Consider the following 18,569-nt stretch of genomic DNA (forward strand, 5'->3'; position numbering starts at 1 on the left):
AACAATCTCAGAAGAAATAGCTTCGTTCTTTCAGTAGCCATGTGTAAAATACCCGGGTAGGGCTCTAACCCAACCTGCTTGGGTCACTTATCCATCCACATGGCTGGAAAGAGTGAGTACTGTGATTGCCAAGTCTAGACCACATGGGCGCTCCTGTGGAGGGTGTTACTAGGCTTTGCTCCTCATCCCCACGCAGGAGTGGGGAAGGACAGTTACCTAAAAGAAGGGATATTAGGAAGAAAAGAATCAAGTGATGCTCTGTACATAGGCAAAGGAGAAGAGAACAGAGCAGACCTAATTCAGAAGATCATGATGCATTTGAGCTAAATGAATGCCAGATGGCACTGCAGTTGGGTATACAATTAAAGGTTTTGCAGTAGTTTGAATAGAAAGAAGTGGTGGCAAAATTGTGACCTCATGGTATATGATGGCATGTCAACTTTAAAACCAATGGCTTCATGGTAGCAATACTGTATTCATATTGCTACTGGTGATTTAGTTCCATTAAAACTCTATCAGGGCCCAGCCCACTGATGTAGCAGTTAAGTTCACATGCTCCCACTTTGTCGGCCCTGGGTTCGCAAGTTCAGCACATATGCACCACTTATTGAGCCATGCTGTGGCAGGCATCCTACATATAAAATAGAGGAAGATGGGCACAGATGTTAGCTCAAGGCCAGTCTTCCACAGCAAGAAGAGAAGTATTACTGGCAGATGTTAGCTCAGGGCTAATCTTCCTCAAACAAACAAACAAACGAACCCCTATCAGCCACCACATTAAATTAATGCTATTTATTTATTTTTTATTGAATCTTTTGTACTTAAGCAATAAGTGTTTTGTTTTATTTTAGTTTGGCAAATTGTATACCTGGTTTATGTTTTATGTATTTTGCTAACATTATAGTAAAAATAGTCTCAGGCAGTACTCGGCTCGAAGATTCTTCCTTTAAAAGAGATTCATACATTACATAATTCTGAGAAGACTTGCTAGCATACCCATTTCATCTGAGATCCACTGTCTTTCTTTTTCAAGCCAAACACTAGAATTCCTTCAATCTTCTTTCGTATGATATAGTTTTGAGTTCCTCGAGACAAGGGATTCCCAAGTCGGGAGGGGTCTTCTTTGGGAGGTATATTAGGATCGGCTGAGGGGATATGTCAAGCACCACAGGTGCCCCTAACATTCTGAGTTGCCCCCTTATGAGAGCACATTCTCCACTGTTGGAACCGCTGCCACAGTAATCCACTTTCACGAGGAAATGTCTGCTGTGCCTCAAGAGGACTGGGGTGGGAAATAGGTCAAATATCATGTTTTGAATGCCAACCCCCTTAAGTATAGCCAGAACTAAACATAAGGGTCTGTGTATGGTCCGGTTGCTAAAATGCAGAGAGAAACACTTCAATTGAATCTACAATCAACTAACTGCATATCTGGTTCTCAATTTTGTCTCTCCCTTTACTTGGAATCTCCTGATCTGCCTATGGTAGACCGGGACTGGGCTGCCCAGATCTTCCTCCAAGGAAGGCCTTGCTGCCCAGCTGCCAGCTTCTGCAGAGTCTATCTCTGTCACAGAGGCTGCTTGGGCCACGGCCCATGGCCTCCGTGGAACAGCCTGCACTTACTGACCATTTTGGCCAGGCAGGGATGCTCTGATGGGCAACCTGTGCTTCCAAGCTCGCTGCCAAGTCAGCCAAAGCGTCACTGGGTTTGCACCCCAGTTCACTGTCTTCCTCTGCCCACTCTGGCTTCTTCCTTGTTATGGACAGAGTGTTTGTGCCCCCCCAAATTCATGTGTTGAAACTTAATCCCCAGTGTGGTGGTATTTGGAGGTGGGCCTTTGGGAGGGGATTAGTTTGTGAGGGCAAAGCCCTTATGTGTGGGGTTAGTGCCCTTATAAATGAGACCCCAGAGAGCTCCCTCACCTCTTCCACAGTGTGAGGACACAGTGAGAGGACGGCCATCTTTGAACCAGGAAGTGGGCTCTCGGACACTGAATCTGCCAGCGCTTTGATCTTAGACTTGCCACCCTCCAGAACTGTGGGAAATAAGTGTCTGTGGTTTATAAGCCACTCAGTCTGTGGCATTCTGTTATAGTAATTGGAATGGACTAAGACATTCCCCCTTCCTCTCACAGGTTTGATCTCTAATAAACATCTTGCACCCCTAAGTCCACCTCAGCATCTGCTCCTGGAGAGCCCAACTCTGACACTGACTTTGCTCCAAGACCACTAGACTTTACCGGCTACCCACTGTGTGCTAATCGTGCCTGACTATCTGACTATCCTTTCTTCGCGACTGGCTGTACTCTTGTTACACTTGGCTCAAGGATTCCCAGAGGCAGATCCCTGGATCAGAGATTGCAAAAGCACTGCCAGATCAGTAGATTCACAAGCATTGCTTTTATCCTGAAAAATTCATAATACCCTACATTTATTGAGTGCTTACTAAATGGTAGGCACTGTCTCAAGCACTTACTGTGAATTAATTCATCACAACCCTATTGTTGATACCATTATTACTCCAGTTCTTTAGATGAGGAAACTGAGGCACAGAAAGTCACCAGTTGGTGAGCTGGTAGAGCTAAGGGTTAAATGTAGGCAGTCTTACTTCAGAGTCCATGATATTGATGACTATGCCCGTGGTTCTCAAATTTTCATATGCACCAGAAACCTGCAGGGCCTGTTAAAGCACAGATGGCTGCCTCCACGTCTAGGATTTCTGATGCGGTGGTTCTGACGTGGGGCCTGAATATCTGCTTTTCCAACAAGTTTCCAGGTGATGCTGGTGCAGCTGTTCCAGGGACCACGCTTCGGTAACCACTGTGCTACAGGTAGTACAGCCTCTCAAGTAAAATAACAGCTGGCACCATGTGGGGATGCATTACATTTTTCCACATTGTAAATAAGAGTTTTCAAATACAGTAAGTCTGGGGAATACTAGCTAGATAATCCCATCATGGCTTCTCCAGGATCATTCATTTCTCATCAGCCTGGTGCTAGGCCTCTCTCTGTTGCCCATGTGTGGCCAAGAACCTCGGCAACAGTGTCCTCATCACAAAACTCAGCATTGCTTTCCTTGGATGTTGATAAGAACCTAGAACTGACAATAAAGGCTTATATACCTGAAGTGTGCATATTGCTTGGGTGCCATAAATTAGACTTCTAAGAAAGGGAGAATGGCCATTATTAGCTCGGCCAGTGGTAAGGCCCCAAAATGCACAGTATAATCTCAAATGTAGCATTTTAGAAATTTTTCTAAATAAGTTGTGTGAAAGCACATCTATTTTAAAAACAATAAAAATGTGATATTTTTGAATGTCGGAAACAATAAAGTGTTTTTTTAGATAATTTTTAAACTGTGACTCTTTTATTTGTTCATTAATTCATTCAGTTAATATTTAGTAAGCACCCATGAGGCTATGGCATTGCATTTGCAGAATTATATATTCTCATAATTGGTATAGCAATATCACTAATGTTTTTATCATACTTTCTCAGGGAACTTAAATCCTTCCCAAGCTTAGGTCATTGGTTTTCACATCATCTTTGTGAAGTGAGATGATCTTGTGTGTCATTATGTCCAGTGTGTACTCCAGAAAGCTCAAGACCCAAGAGTCAGGATGGCCTCCGGGCCAACCCATGATGGACCCGTCACTAGAACTTACAACCCTGGATTCGGAAGCATTACTCTGCCAAACAATTTTCTATCTCTGGAGCATGATCTGTCCCAGGTTTCTGTGGGAAAACACTTACCTTTAATTCCACTTTTTTAAAAACAAAATAATTCTATAGGAAAGTTAAAAAAATTAATATCAGTTTGGCTCTCCCATGATTCCAGACAGGAAATCTGTTACATGTACCTCAAGCCCCAAGTGGGGGAACTCTACTTTGCCCTCTAAATAATTCTGAAATTTATAGCCTTTGGAAAAGAATCATCAAGGTTAAGAGAACTGTGAGGAGGTACAAAGGGGGAGCCCTATGCATTCGTGGGATTATAATATTACTATTCTTTTTACTTAGTGTGTAGAGAAACCAGATGGAATTATCTTTGGCTTTTTTAGAAGACTATCATCTCTTAAGAACTGTTGTTGTATACCTACAATTATACACTTATTCAATATTTTAGTGAAGGTCCTAATAAAAGCAGTAAGATAAGAAAAAACAATCAGCATAAGGTTTGGAACAGAAGAAACAAAAATGTCATTTTCAACAGATGATATTATTTTAGACATAATGAATAAAAATAAATTATTGGAATTAATGAGAGTTTAGCAAGGTGGCTGTACATAAAATCAACTGGACTTCTACACATCAGCAACAGTTAGAAACACAGCTTATCACAAAGTAACAGGCATAATAGAAACAACTATATACGGTACCCAGAAATAAATCTAAGAAAAGCTGTTATAAGACATTTAGGGAGGATTACTGAGACATTAAAGAAAGCATAAATAAATGGAGAGATGTATCATGTTAATACAGAGAAAGATTCAATAATGTTCAGACGTTGTGACTTCTCCCCAAACTGCAGATATTCCAATAAAAATCTCACTAGTGCTTTTTCAGGAATTTGAACCAATTTTAAAACAGGTATCTGAGAGCAAAAACCCAATGTTAGAGAAGTCATTTCTAATAAGAAGAATAAAACAGGATTTTCTCTACGGATAGCAAGATTTTTAGGAAATTATAGTAATTAAGACAGTATTGGTATTGACAGAAGGATAAACAAAATACATTACAAAACAGAACTTTGCGTACATTAAGATGATACATGACAGAGATGTCATTGCAGGTTATTAGGGGAAAGGATGGACTTTTAAGTAAACAGTGCTAGAACAATTAATTATAGGAAAATAATAAAATTGGATCCCTATCTTACACCAAACCCAAAAATCACTTATAATGTATTCATGTGTAAAAGGCAAAACATAAAATATTTTAAAATAAAATATAGGATATTATATCTATGCCCTCAGAGTAGAGAAAATTTATTGTACTAGACATCAAAATCACTAATAAAAACATGAAGATAAATGTGAATATATTACAATTAAGAACAGCTATGCATAAAAGTTCACTATAAAGAAAGTGGAAATATAATCCAAACTGAAAATATTACAAACACACACACACATACATATACATATATATACATACATTCCTGTACACATAAACACACATATATTTATAAAAAGCTCCTGCAAATTATTAGGAAAAAGTAAACCACAGAAAGATAGTCAAAGGATATAAAGAGATAGATAATAAATATATCACAAGATGTTAATTTCACTAGTAATCAGAAAAACACAGATTAAAAACAAATGAGGCAACATTTTTTATCCACAACACTAGCAAAAAATAAAAATACTCATACTGTCCAAAGTTGGTGAGAGTGTAAACTGATACAGTCCTTTTGAATAATAATTTTGGAGCACACATTAAAATGAAGTACATAAGTCCCCTTTGATCCAGGTATTCTATTACTCACAATGTATCTTACGTACGTACAAAGATCCAAAAAGAAAAAGTACTGTTGTTATTAATGCTAATGCTTCTGGGAAATAATGGAACCTGACTTCATTTCAGATTAGGAAGGCATCAAACAGTTTCACTGGCTCTGATGTGCACAGACCAGAAACCCACAGATTCTGATCAACACAAGATGGCAGGAAAGGAACTAGGAGCTTCAAATAAAGAACAATTCCATTCTAAAATGGAAAGTTCTTTATAAGTGTTTGCAACCCCTGAGTTTTGCAAATATGTTCATTCTGCATAATTAGATTCTGTAAGGGCGTCTTTTCAATATACTAAAAACTTTAATTTGCAGTGGAACAAGTACCAAGTGCCAAGTTAAATGATTTTTGTATTGATTGCCATTTATATATGAAAACCTAATAAAGGTATTATTTGGGGGAAAGTCTTTGGGACAGTCCAGTCTATCAAGATATACTGGATTTTTGAGAGCAGGAACAATATTAAAAGCACACAGTATTCATGGTTTTATTCAATTAAGCATCCATCAATAAAAACCCAGACTTTATGGTTTTTATTCAATTAAGTATTCTATTTATTAGTTTAGTTGATAAAATTCAGGAAGATAAAGATCTCAAATTTTATCTTTCCCTCTTCCCTCTGAGTATACATTCATTATGTTAGTGATTTTTAGGCAATCAGACTTTAGGAGTCAGTTATGACATAAAATCTAAAATCACAAGACATCTAAACTGTAATACAAATTTACAGCTAATCTTTTCATAATGGCATATATACTATAGGGAACAAAACGCCACAAAACACATCGTAAAGCTTTCTTTAGGAAAAATCATGAACTCAGAAATCAAAGCAAAAGCATCTAGGTCTGGGGGATAAGGGAAATATTCCCTAACAACATCATTTCAAGGGCAAGGACAGGAACACTTCTTCCAATGCATGTTCCAGTACGTGAAATACAATATCATTTACAACTTTTAGAAGACACTTAAAAAATAAAAGAATCTTATGAGTGTATTTTGATTGCTATTTGAGGGAAATAATAGTCACCATTCATAAATACCCAAAAATTGTTAGTTAAGTTAAAAGTCTAAAGGGCTTCATAGAACAAATGGGCTATGAGTGGAGCAAAGAGAGAAAGGAAAAAAATGGAGGCAGCATGGAGGTGCAGTATGGGTGGGGGTGGTCTATGGGCATGAAGGTGCAGTGTGAGTGGGGGTGGTCTATGAGCATGGAGGTGCAGTGTGGGTGGGGGGGGTCTATGAGCATGGGGGTGCGGTGTGGGTGGGGGGTGGTCTATGAGCATGGAGGTGCAGTGTGGGTGGAGGGTGATCTGTGAGCATGGAGGAGCAGTGCAGGTGGAGGGTAGTCTAGGCAGATATGCCTTGGTAAGATGCTGTGGGGACACAAACGATGGCAGGTCTTAAGTGTCTTGCCTTGGGACAATTTTTCCTGGAACAAGTACCAAGGAATCACCAGCCTTAGTTAAACCATATTTCTGGCTGTGATGCTGACAAGAGAAGCTTGCTGGATATCTGAGAAAACTCCTGTACAGGTGACTAATTAGATTCATTCTTGGGTACAGAAGAATTATCATAGCCCACATCTCTAGAGTCTTCCAATACTCATCTTCCTCTTCTCTGACCACGCTCCACCCTTTAAAATTTTTTTTATTGTATTTAAAAATTTTTAATTTTATTTATAAAACACATAACATTTACCATCTTAGCCAGTTTTTAATGTACTGTTCAGTAGTGTTAAGTATATTCATATTGTTGTGAAACAAATCTCCAGAACTTTTTATCTTTCAAAACTAAAGCTCTACAACCTTTAAACAACAGCATTCCTTCCCTGCCCACCCCTGGTAACCACCATACTATTTTTTATTTCTATGGATTTGACTACTTTAGATACCTCATAGAAGTGGAATGATACAGTATTTATCCTTTTGTGACTGACTTATTTCACTTAGCCTAATGTTTTCAAGGTTCATCCATGTTGTAGCATGCCAGAATTTCCTTCCTTTTTAAGGCTGAATAATATTCCATTATTTGGATATTCCACATTTTGTTTATCCATTCATCTGTTGATGAACATTTGGGTTGCTCTTACCTCTTGGCTATTGTGAATAGCGTGGCTATGAACATAGGTGTACAAATGTCTTTTCGAGACACTGCTTTCAATTCTTTTGGGTATATATCCAGAAGGAGAGTTGCTAAATCATACAGTAGTTCTGTTTTTTATTTTTTTATTTATTTTTGCTTTTTGTTGAGGAAGATTGGCCCTGAGCTAACAGCTGTTGCCAATCTTCCTCTTTTTTTTTTTCTCCTCAAAGCCCCAGCACATAGTTGCACATCCTAGTTGTAAGTCATTCTAGTTCTTCTATGTGGAACGCTGCCACAGCATGGCTTCATGAGTGGTGTTTAGGTCTGTGCCCAGGATCTGAACCCCCAGCCACTGAAGCAGAGCATGCAAACTTAACCACTTGGCCACGGGGCTGGCCCCTATTTTTAATTTTTTGAGGAACCGTCTGCGTTAGTTTGCTAGGGCTGCCATAACAAAATGCCACAGACTGGGCAGCTTAAACAACAGAAATTTATTTTCTCACTCTTCTGGAGTCTGGAAGTCCAAGATCAAGGTGCAGGCAGGATTGGTTTCCGGTGAGACCTCTCTTCTTGGCTTGCAGACAGCTACCTATTCACAGTGTCCTCGTATGGCTTTCTCTCTGTGCGTGCGCATTCCTGGTGTCTTCTTCTTATAAGGACACTAGTCCTATTGGACTTTGGCTCTACTCTAACTTAGCGTTAATTTCCTCCTTAAAGGCCCTATCTCCAATCACATTGGGGGTTAGGGCTGCAACATAGGAATTTGGGGGAGACACATCTCAGTCCATAACACCACCATTCTCTTTTCCATAGTGATTGTACCACTTTACAACCCCACCCACAGTGCACAGGGTTCCAATTTCTCCACATCCTGGCTAACACTTGTTTTCTCTTTTTTTGACAGTAGCTATCCTAATGGGCGTGAGGTGTGCCTACGCCCTTTATGTGGGGCCTGGGAAATGTGAGTTGAGTAGTCAGCCTCATATATGGGATTCTTTCTTTTCATGGCAAGTAGTACTCCCCAGTGTGCCAGGCTTTGCAGGTGAGAAGTAGAGACACAAAGGAGAAGACTGACATTTCAAAGAGCAGGGAGAAGCCCAGCTCAGTGAACACGGAGACTATTCTTAGCTGGGCTGGATTACAGTTTCCTTCGGAGGGTGCATACATTGAGAGTAATCATTTAAAAGAGGGCCCGGCTCACAACTGCACGGTGTCATTTACAACCTCAGCTGTGGCTGCAGCAGGAGTCCTGTCGCTCCTGCTGTCTGGTGGGCACTGAGCAGTCTTCAGAGAATGTTCACACCCGGTGCCTGAACAGAAAAGAAACCCGCAGAGAAGCCCCACATATCATAAAATTGGCCTGGAGAACAGAGCACTTAATCCTGTTTACTTTAATCGCACTACCTAAGGCCCTGGATTTAGTCAACCATAACTTCAAAATCTAAGGCAAATTGAACACAGTAGGGTCTCTTTGAAAAGGCCCGCGCATTCTATGAGATTCTCCTTGGTTTCCATAAAGCCCTATTCCACACAAAGAAGAACACTGCAAATTGGGAGGAATCAGAGCTTTCTTTTAAATCTTCGCTTTGTAAGTTTCTAGCTCAGGATATTTTCCAAACTTTGTGCTCTACACACACAAGTCATATAAGAGATTATACTCTTCATTTATTAATACATCAAATATATACGATTCTTATGTATAGAACAAGGCACTGAGTTAACTGTAAGAAATAACATTATCAAGGATCTTATAGAGAACTAGGGGCAATAACTCATGCGTGTAAGAATAATAGTACAAGACAGAAAAACAGTTCACAAAAGAGATACGGCGCCAGGGGAAAAGAAAGATCACCCAGCCAGACTGCCAGGAGAGAATTTCAAAGGGGTATGGCATCTGAGAATTTAAAGGGAGATCAAGTTTGAGCAGCAGAGGGAGGGTATTCTAGGCAGAGGGAAAGCAAGCCACAAATCCAGCACTGAGAATAGGAAACTCATGCATGAAAGAAGAATAGTAAATGGTTCAGTTTGGGTGGTGGAAATAAAGGTGGGAAAGTTGGTGGAGATCTGATCTTAGAGGTTCTTACATTGCTAAGGAGTAAATTATTTCATGCTATTAATTGTTATTTAAAATTTGGAAATGTCACTGTGCACTTAATATTTTATAATATATACCATGGTACCCACAGAGCCAAATTTCCCTTTTGAAGTTCCGGTTCAAGATATGACAAACGCATGTATATTTTAAGGAAAAATAAACTTTCAGGTGTAAATTGTGCCTGTCACTCTAAAACAGCTGGTGGAAAGTTAGAGAAGTCAATTAAAAGGTAATCTATACTTACAAAGGAGAGGGGTTTCTTGTGGTTATGCAGAACCCCCTCTCCATCTCTGTAAGAGGCTGGCACTGAGAAACTAGGCGAGGTCAGAAGGAATTCCAAATATGCTTGGCATTTAAGATCCATAAATAGGAGGCATGCTATTTATAAATAACCTACTTACAAACACTCCTTTTTGTAAGTGGCTACCTGAGACAGCCATCAGAATTTAATTCTGGGTAGACTAGAAGCTCACAACTCTGGCAAGGAAAAGAAGTTTCCCCTGGAAACACTATTAAACATCACGGTGGTTCCGGCACTGCTGACAGTCCAGGACCATAGAGAGCCACAGGTTCACAGTCTTCTGTGGCTGATCCCGTAAGAATCCTTTGAAACAAAACACACTAATACTTTTTAATATGAAAAGGTTCAAATATACACTAAAGTATACTAAATAAATGAACTCACATATACCTATCACATAGATTCAATAATTATCAAGATTTTGCCACATTTGCTTTACCTAGTCAATCTTTCTCAAGTCCTGCGGCACCACAAAGCTTTCCAGGCATTGTCATTTGATTCCTTCTACGTTACTGGCATCTCTTCTATGCAGGAACATTTTCTTAATCTTAAGGAGATTAACACAGCATTAACAAAAATTCTTTTGTATCGTCTAATGACAGTTTATAATCAAATTGCCCCTATTTTCTCAAACATGCCATTTTTTTTACATGGTTGGTTTGATAAGAATCCAAAGAAGGGCCACACTTAACATTTGGTGGTTCTCTCTCTTAAGATTTTCCTTTGGAGCAGTCCCCTTTCCCCCTCCCCTTTCCTCACGCCCTTGACTTGTTGTTTAAATTGGGTCACTTGTCTCAAACAACATACCCCATTCTGCACCTGCCGCTCAGCTTTCTCGTGGTATTATTTAATGTATAATTATTTAATGTACACATTTTTGAAGTGGGTATTTTTAGTATTCTATATATTAATATTCGCCTTGGGCATAGACAAATAACCTAAGGGAATTTATTGGGATGAACACAAGCTTTCTTTTTAGACAGCCAGAACTGCATTTTAATGCCAGCTTCACCACTTACTTGGTGTATTCATATTTGCACACTTAGTTAACTTCTCCATGTTAATGTCACTATGAGCATACCAGTAACCTCATGGGGTTGAATTCCTATGAGGATTAAAGACAGAACTTACAAAGGACCTAATGCAGTGGCAAGCGCATCTAAGAGGCACCACAAAACTGGAAGCTACAGAGAGTCATTTTAGTGTATACCTAGCTCTATTTGTGCTCAGAGTCTACTGAACGTCTGGTCTTCTTTTTTTTTTTAACTGTTATTTTATTTATTTATTTTTTTTGTGAGGAAGATCAGCCCTGAGCTAACATCTGCTGCCAATCCTCCTCTTTGCTGAGGAAGACTGGCCCTGAGCTAACATCCGTGCCCATCTTCCTCTACTTTATATGTGGGACGCCTGCCACAGCATGGCTTGATAAGCGGTGCCACATCTGTACCCAGGATCCGAACCAGCGAACCCTGGTGGGCCGCCAAAGGGGAACATGCGCACTTAACCACTGTGCCACCGGGCCGGCCCTGAAGGTCTGGTCTTCTTGATAAAGTTATCAAGCCTTTTGGTTTATTTCCCAGATTTCAAAAGATAGGTGTCTTATTAACTATGACAATAGCTTGCTATCTTTTGGAGGGGCCTAAGTTATCTGGGTAGCCATTTAAAATAAACCCAATTTAAAAATGGAGCAGCTATTTATATTAGATATGACAAGACTTATAAGAGAAATCATGCAGCATCTTAAGGCACTGAAAACCCAGGTTCATTAGTAAGCTAAATGGTACATAAGACTGATAGGAGTGGTTTAGTGAAAGTTATTTGCTGTCATTGGCAATTAGAAATGTGGCATAGGGGAATCAACCTTGCCTTTGAAGTCAACAGTCCTGAACTGAAAGATCAGCTTCTCCATTACATACCTGTGTAACTCTGGGACAAGTTCACCAACTCTGGAAAGTTTCCTCCTGGAATATTTCTGTTAAAAAAAAAAAAGAAACAGGGGCTGGCTCCATGGTATACTGGTTAAATTCACGTGCTCTGCTTTGGCAGCCCAGGGTTTGCAGGTTCGGATCCCAGACGTGGATCTAGCACTGCTTATCAAACCATGCTGTGGCAGGATCCCACATAAAATAGAGGTAGATTGGCACAGACGTTAGCTCAGGGTCAATCTTCCTTACAAAAAAGAAAGAAAGAAAAAGAAAGAAAGAAACAACAGGCCAAAAAGGAGTCACTTGTCCCCAGGACAGCAAACCAAGACTTAATTGCAGTTTCAGCCTCTCGCAGGAGTGGAACTTTAAACCAATCAGTCTGGAATTTTCTGGTCAGCACTAGTAAGGTAACCTGTCTAAGACCCACCCCGCTGCCTCCACCTTCCCCTAAGAGAAAGTAACCTTGCCTGAAATAATCCACTTTATAAATTTCCTTGTCCCACCTTCTCTCTGCCTATAAAAACCTTCCATTTTTTACAGCTCTTCAGAGCTCCCTTCTCTTTGCCAGAAGAGATGCTGCCCAATTCATGAATCGTTAAATAAAGCCAATTAGATCTTCAAATTTACTGGCTTGAATTTTGTTCTTTAACATCTCATAGATTCTCAACCTGTTGGGTGCATCTTGTGAAAGAATTTCAATCTAAAATGGAACTGGAGGATATAAAGTGGAGCTACACAGGAATCCCAGTCTGTCTCATAAGCAATTCTCAGTGCTAAGGTTCCCAGACTTGCCATGCCAGACGAGCATTTGCTGGAGTTTTAACTGCAGTGAACAGGAAAGCTCTTTACCTTGGTCATGCTACATATCTGTCTTTTAAGATTGTAGATTGCATTTCCTGTATTTTTTTCCATTTTCCTTTTAGAGTTATCTCATTCTAGCTCTTTATTTTTATTATATCTTCTACCTTTTTGTTATATTCTTTTTTAAAATAGGCTTTATTTTTTAGAGCAGTTTTAGGTTCACAAGAAAACTGAAGGGAAGGTACAGAGATTTTCTATATACCCTCTGACACCACACACACACATAGCTTCCCCCATTATCAACATCCCCGCCACCCACCCAGAGTGGTACATTTGTTATAATTGATGAACTTACACTGATGCATGATAATCACCCAAAGTCCATAGTTTACATTAGGGTTCACTCTTGGTGTTGTACATTCTGTGGGTTTGGACAAATGTATAAAGACATGTATCCACCAGTACAGCATTATACAGAGTATTTTCATTGACCTAAAAATTCTCTGTTCTCTGCCTATTCATCCCTCTTTCCCCTAACCTCTGGCAACCACTGATCTTTTTACCGTCTCCATAGTTTTCCCTTTTCTAGAATGTAATATAGTTGGAATCATACAGTATGTAGCCTTTTCAGATTGGCTTCTTTCACTTAGTAATATGTATTTAAGTTTCCTCCATGTCTTTTCATGACTCAACAGCTCATTTCTTTTTAGTGCTGAATAATATTCCATTGTCTGGAATGTCTGGAATGGCTACAGTTTATCCATTCACCTACTGAAAGACATCTTGATTACTTGGTTGTTATTTTCACAATTATGAATAATCTGCTATAAGCATCCATGTGAAGGTTTTTGTGTGGATGTAAGTTTTCAATTCCTTTGGGTAAATACCAAGGAGCACGCTTGCTGGATCATATAGTAAGAGTATGTTTAGATTTTAAGATACTGACAAACTGTCTTCCAAAATGGCTGTCCCATTTTGCATTTCTATCAGCAATGAATGAGAGCTTCTGTTGCTCCACATCCTCACCAGCGTTTGGTGTTTCAGTGTTCTGGACTTTGGCCATTCTCATTGATGTACAGTGGCATCTCGTTGTTTTAATTCACATTTCCCTACTGACATGTGATCTGGAGCATCTTTTTATATGCTTGTTTGCCATCTATATATCTTCTTTGGTGTAGTGTTTGTTTAGGTTTTTGGTCCATTTTTTAGTTGGGCTGTTTGTTTTCTTATTGTTGCATTTTAAGAGTTCTTAGAATATTTTCAATAAGAGTACTTTATCAGATGTGTCTTTTGCAAATATTTTCTTTCACTTGGCTTGTCTTTTCATTCTCTTGACAGTGTCTTTCATAGAGTAGAAATTTTAATTTTAATAAAATCCAGCTTATCAGTACTTTCTTTCATAAATTATGTCTTTGGTGTTCTATCTAAAAAGTCATTGCTAAACTCAGGGACATTTAGATTTTCTCCTATGTCATCTTCTAGAAGTTTTACAGTTTCAGGTTTTGCATTTAGATCTATGATCCACTTTGAATTAATTTTTGTGAAGGCTGTAAGGTCTTTGTCTTGATTTTTTTTTTTTTTTGCTGTGGATGTACAGTTGTTCCAGCACCATTTGTTTAAAAGACTATTTTTGCTTCATTGTATTGCCCTTTGCTTCTTTGTGAAAGATCAGTTGATGATAGTTATGTGGGTCTATTTCTGGGCTCTTTCTTCTGTTCCAATTATAGTTGTCTACTCTTTCACCAATACCACACTGTCTTGATTACTGTAGCTTTATAGTAAGTCTTAATGTGGGATAGAATCAGTCCTCCAACTTTGTTCTTCGATACTCACGTGCTGCATAATGACATTTTGGTCAATGATGGACTGAATATATGACAGTGGTCCCACAAGATTAGTACCATATAGCCTAGGTGTGTAGTAGGCTATACCATGTAGGTTTGTTTAAGCACACTCTATCATGTTCACACAACATAATCACCTAATGATGCATTTTTCCATATGTATCCCTGTCATTAAGCAATGCATGACTGTATTGTGTTGTCTATTCTAGGTCTTTTGCCTCTCCATATAAACTTTAGAAGCAGTTTGTTGATATTCACAAAACAACTTGCTGGGATTTTGATTGGCATTGCATTGAATCTACCGATCAAGTTGGAAAGAACTGACATCTTGACAATATTGAGCCTTCCTATCCATAAACATGGACTCTCCCTTTATTTAGTTTTTCTTTGATTTCTTTTGTCAGAGTTTTCTAGTTTTCCTCATATATATATTGTACATATTTGTTAGATTTCTACTTAAGTATTTCATTTTGGGGAGTGCTAATATATAGAGTATTATATTTTTAATTTCAAATTCCACTTGTTCATTGCTATTATAATAGTAAAGCTATTGACTTTTGTATATTAACCTGATATCCTGTAACCTTGATATAATTATTGATTAGTTCTAAGAGTTTTTCAATTCTTTTGGATTTTCTATATAAATGATCATGTCATCTGTGAACAAAGATAATTTTATTTCTTCCTTTCCAATCTATATACCTTTTATTTCCTTTTCTTTTCTTATTGTCTTACTGCTAGGACTTCCAGTTCAATGTTGAAAAGCAGTGGTGAAAGGGGACATCCTTGCCTTGCTCCTGATCTTTGTGGGAAAGCTTCTATTTTCTCACCATTAAGTGTGATGTTAGCTGTAAGCTCTTTGTAGATTATATTCTTTTAAATGGGGAAAAGGAAGCACTGGTGTAAATAATCATTCTTAAGGAAGAGATGTTGGATTCCATTTCCCCCTGCTTAGCTCCACTCAGCCCCTTTCTGTCCTCAGCTTTAGATGCTCCTCCTGGCAGGCATCTCCAGTCCCATGAGTCTATGTCAATTATAGGTGGTTCTACCTGATTTTTGAGCTAATCCTGACTAAGCCAGAAAGTCTATAGGCAGCAGTATGCCCCAAGGAATGGGGATTAGAATTAGTATTTGGTGCTTTTACAGTAAGTCTTGGACATTTTTATGGTCACTGAGCTACAGACTCCTCCTAATCAGTATTTGTTCAGGCCACAAAACTGGATGGCTGCCTCGCTTTCCTCAAGAGCACCTTAGCTACTTTCCGTTTTCTGAAGCTGAGTAGAGAAGGTTGGAGCCGTGACATGTACATGGCTTTTCCAGCCTGCATGCTCCTCCAGGAGCTGATCTTTTCCACACGTCTGCATTTCTGTTCCAAACTAGACTGGCCACCCAGGATATGATGCTGCTCTCCTACTTAACTCCACTACTGCCATTTTGTTACAACTCCTGCTAAACCATCCCCCTGCTGGGTCTATCCCCTTTAGGTCCACAGCCCTTATGATATCACACACACGTCTGCCTTCAAAGAGCCAGACCCACAGCCCAATCAGTTCTGTTAATCCAGTTGCTGTTTCCTCTCAAAATTATTGAAGTCTCATCATGCCTTGCAGCTATACTACCTTAGTTAATGCTTCTGACTTTATTTGTCCCTTTTCACCCTAAAACTACTCCCCCAGAAAAGGTAGTTAGCATCATATCTGATCCTGCCAATCCATTAGAAATGAAGCTAAAATTCTTGCAGGATGCACAGTCCCAAGATAACTCACATAAAATGAGAAAATAACGTTTCATCACTATACTTATTTAGGTCTTATATGAGGAAATTAGGTTATGAGCTCCATCTTGATGTCTCCTAAATCCATATTTCCACCCCAGATCTCTCTTCTAAGTTTCAGATTCATATATCTAACCCATACCTTTTCACCTGAATGTATGTGGGATACTTAAAACCCAACATATCAGACACCGAAGCTCAGAGTTTTCACTTCTGGCCTCCCTCACCTCCTTCTCTAAGAAGAACTACGAAAAACTTGCTTCTCTTTATTGTCCCATCTACCTAGTCGCCTAGAGTAGAAACCTGGGCTCCATATTCCAGTCCCTCACACTTCAAATCCATGCAATCAACCAGTCCTATGAATCTCTTTCCTACACCATTTCTCTCTATGCCCACTGCAAACATCCTAATTCAGGCTACCCCCACAAATAACTTCCCAAAGCCCTCACAATAAAATTCACACTTCTTAGGGGCCAGCCTGGTGGCACAGCAGTTAAGTTCACATGTTCCACTTCAGCGGCCTGGGTTCACCAGTTCAGATCCTGGGTGCGGACATGGTACCACTCAGCAAGCCATGCTGTGGCAGGCATCCCACATACAAAGCAGAGGAAGATGGGCATGGATGATAGCTCAGGCCCAGTTTTCCTCAGCAAAAAGAGGAGGATTGGCAGCAGATGTTAGCTCAGGACTAATCTTCCTCAAAAAAAAAAAAAATTCATACTTCTTAACACTGCATGCCAGATTTATATCTGAAAGTATTAACGAGCATCAATCCATAGTCTCTTGCCTAGCCTTGCCTTTACCTGTGACAAAAACAGCTGGCTACTGCATGAAAGGCAGAACACAGAGCATATAAACTTTTACAGATCAAAAACAATAGGCCCATATCAGATAAATTATTTATTCCAACTAATAGCTGAGTGCTTTAAAAAACTCAGCTAAAAAGTTTGCTATATGGCAAATAATATATAATATTTATTTTAAGTATGTACTATGTATTCAATTTATTTAAGTATTTACCATGTGCCAGGCACTGTTCTAAGAATGTTGTGAATATTAACTCATTTAATACTTACAGTATTTTTTATGAGGTAGATACTATAACTCCTTCATTTTTTGGATGAGGAAAATGATTCACAAATTACCAAACTATTCTGTGGTCACAGAGCCAGGCTTTAAGCCAGGCAGTTTGTCTAGAGAACCAGACTCTCAGCCACTGCCCTGTGCTATTTCTCCATGTGTGGTCTATGAACATAGAAAATTTGTAATTGTCTTAGTAAAAGTTCTACTTGTTACATTTATCATTATTTACAATGATAAAATATTATTCACATATTGCAATACCCATCATGTAGAGTATCTGGGTAGATAATTTCTTATCCCTGTAGAAACTTGACATATTACAGAAGCAATGTGCTTACAGAAGAGGGACACTGGCTACCCTGTCTGTACCTAGGAGACATCCGAGTGCTAATATTTCACATTATTAATCTTAGTCACAAGATTTACTGCTGAAGTCTTCTATGAGGAATTTTACCCACTGTGTTAGGCTGGCACACGGGGACTCAATATCTCATTGCTGTTCACTTATGAATATGTTGTTTTTCATTGCTCTACATCATCCATCCATTAAGCATGTCACTTGATAAATGCTTCTTCTGCAAGTAGATAGTAAGATTCTCAAGGCCGAGAATAGGAGCTTCTATTTATATACAGCAATGAAACCTCCCACAGGTCTTGACACTAAAGCACCAATCTCTCCAATCCTGAATTCCTCCTGAGCTTCACAAGGTTCTTTGAGCTTCCATGCAATATAGTTGAACTATAAATTATAAAGTTGTCTAACGCTGAACATATTCACAAAATGTCTAGCGGGCACCTCAAACTCTACATCTCCTCCAAACCCAAAGTAACTTTAAAAAAAATCAAGTCTGTGCCTCCTCAATGTTTTCTCCTTCAGTAGCAGAAAATTTTCACCTATAACTTCTCCCTCCCAGTCACCCAACTATAAATTCCACTATCACAAATGCTTCTTTATCTGTCACTTCTCTTTCATCTCTACTGACCCTGACCAAGTTTAGCCCATAAGTATCTCTCACTTAGACAACTGCAATAGATTGTTCTGCATTCGATTTATTAGAAGAATCCATCCTTTGTATTTGGACTGCTACATTTTAAAACATTGATATGACCACACTTATTCACTCAAAACAACTCATACAGAATAAAGTCCA

The sequence above is a fragment of the Equus quagga genome, chromosome 2 (assembly GCF_021613505.1).
Source record: "Equus quagga isolate Etosha38 chromosome 2, UCLA_HA_Equagga_1.0, whole genome shotgun sequence".
NCBI classification, from domain to species: domain Eukaryota; kingdom Metazoa; phylum Chordata; class Mammalia; order Perissodactyla; family Equidae; genus Equus; species Equus quagga.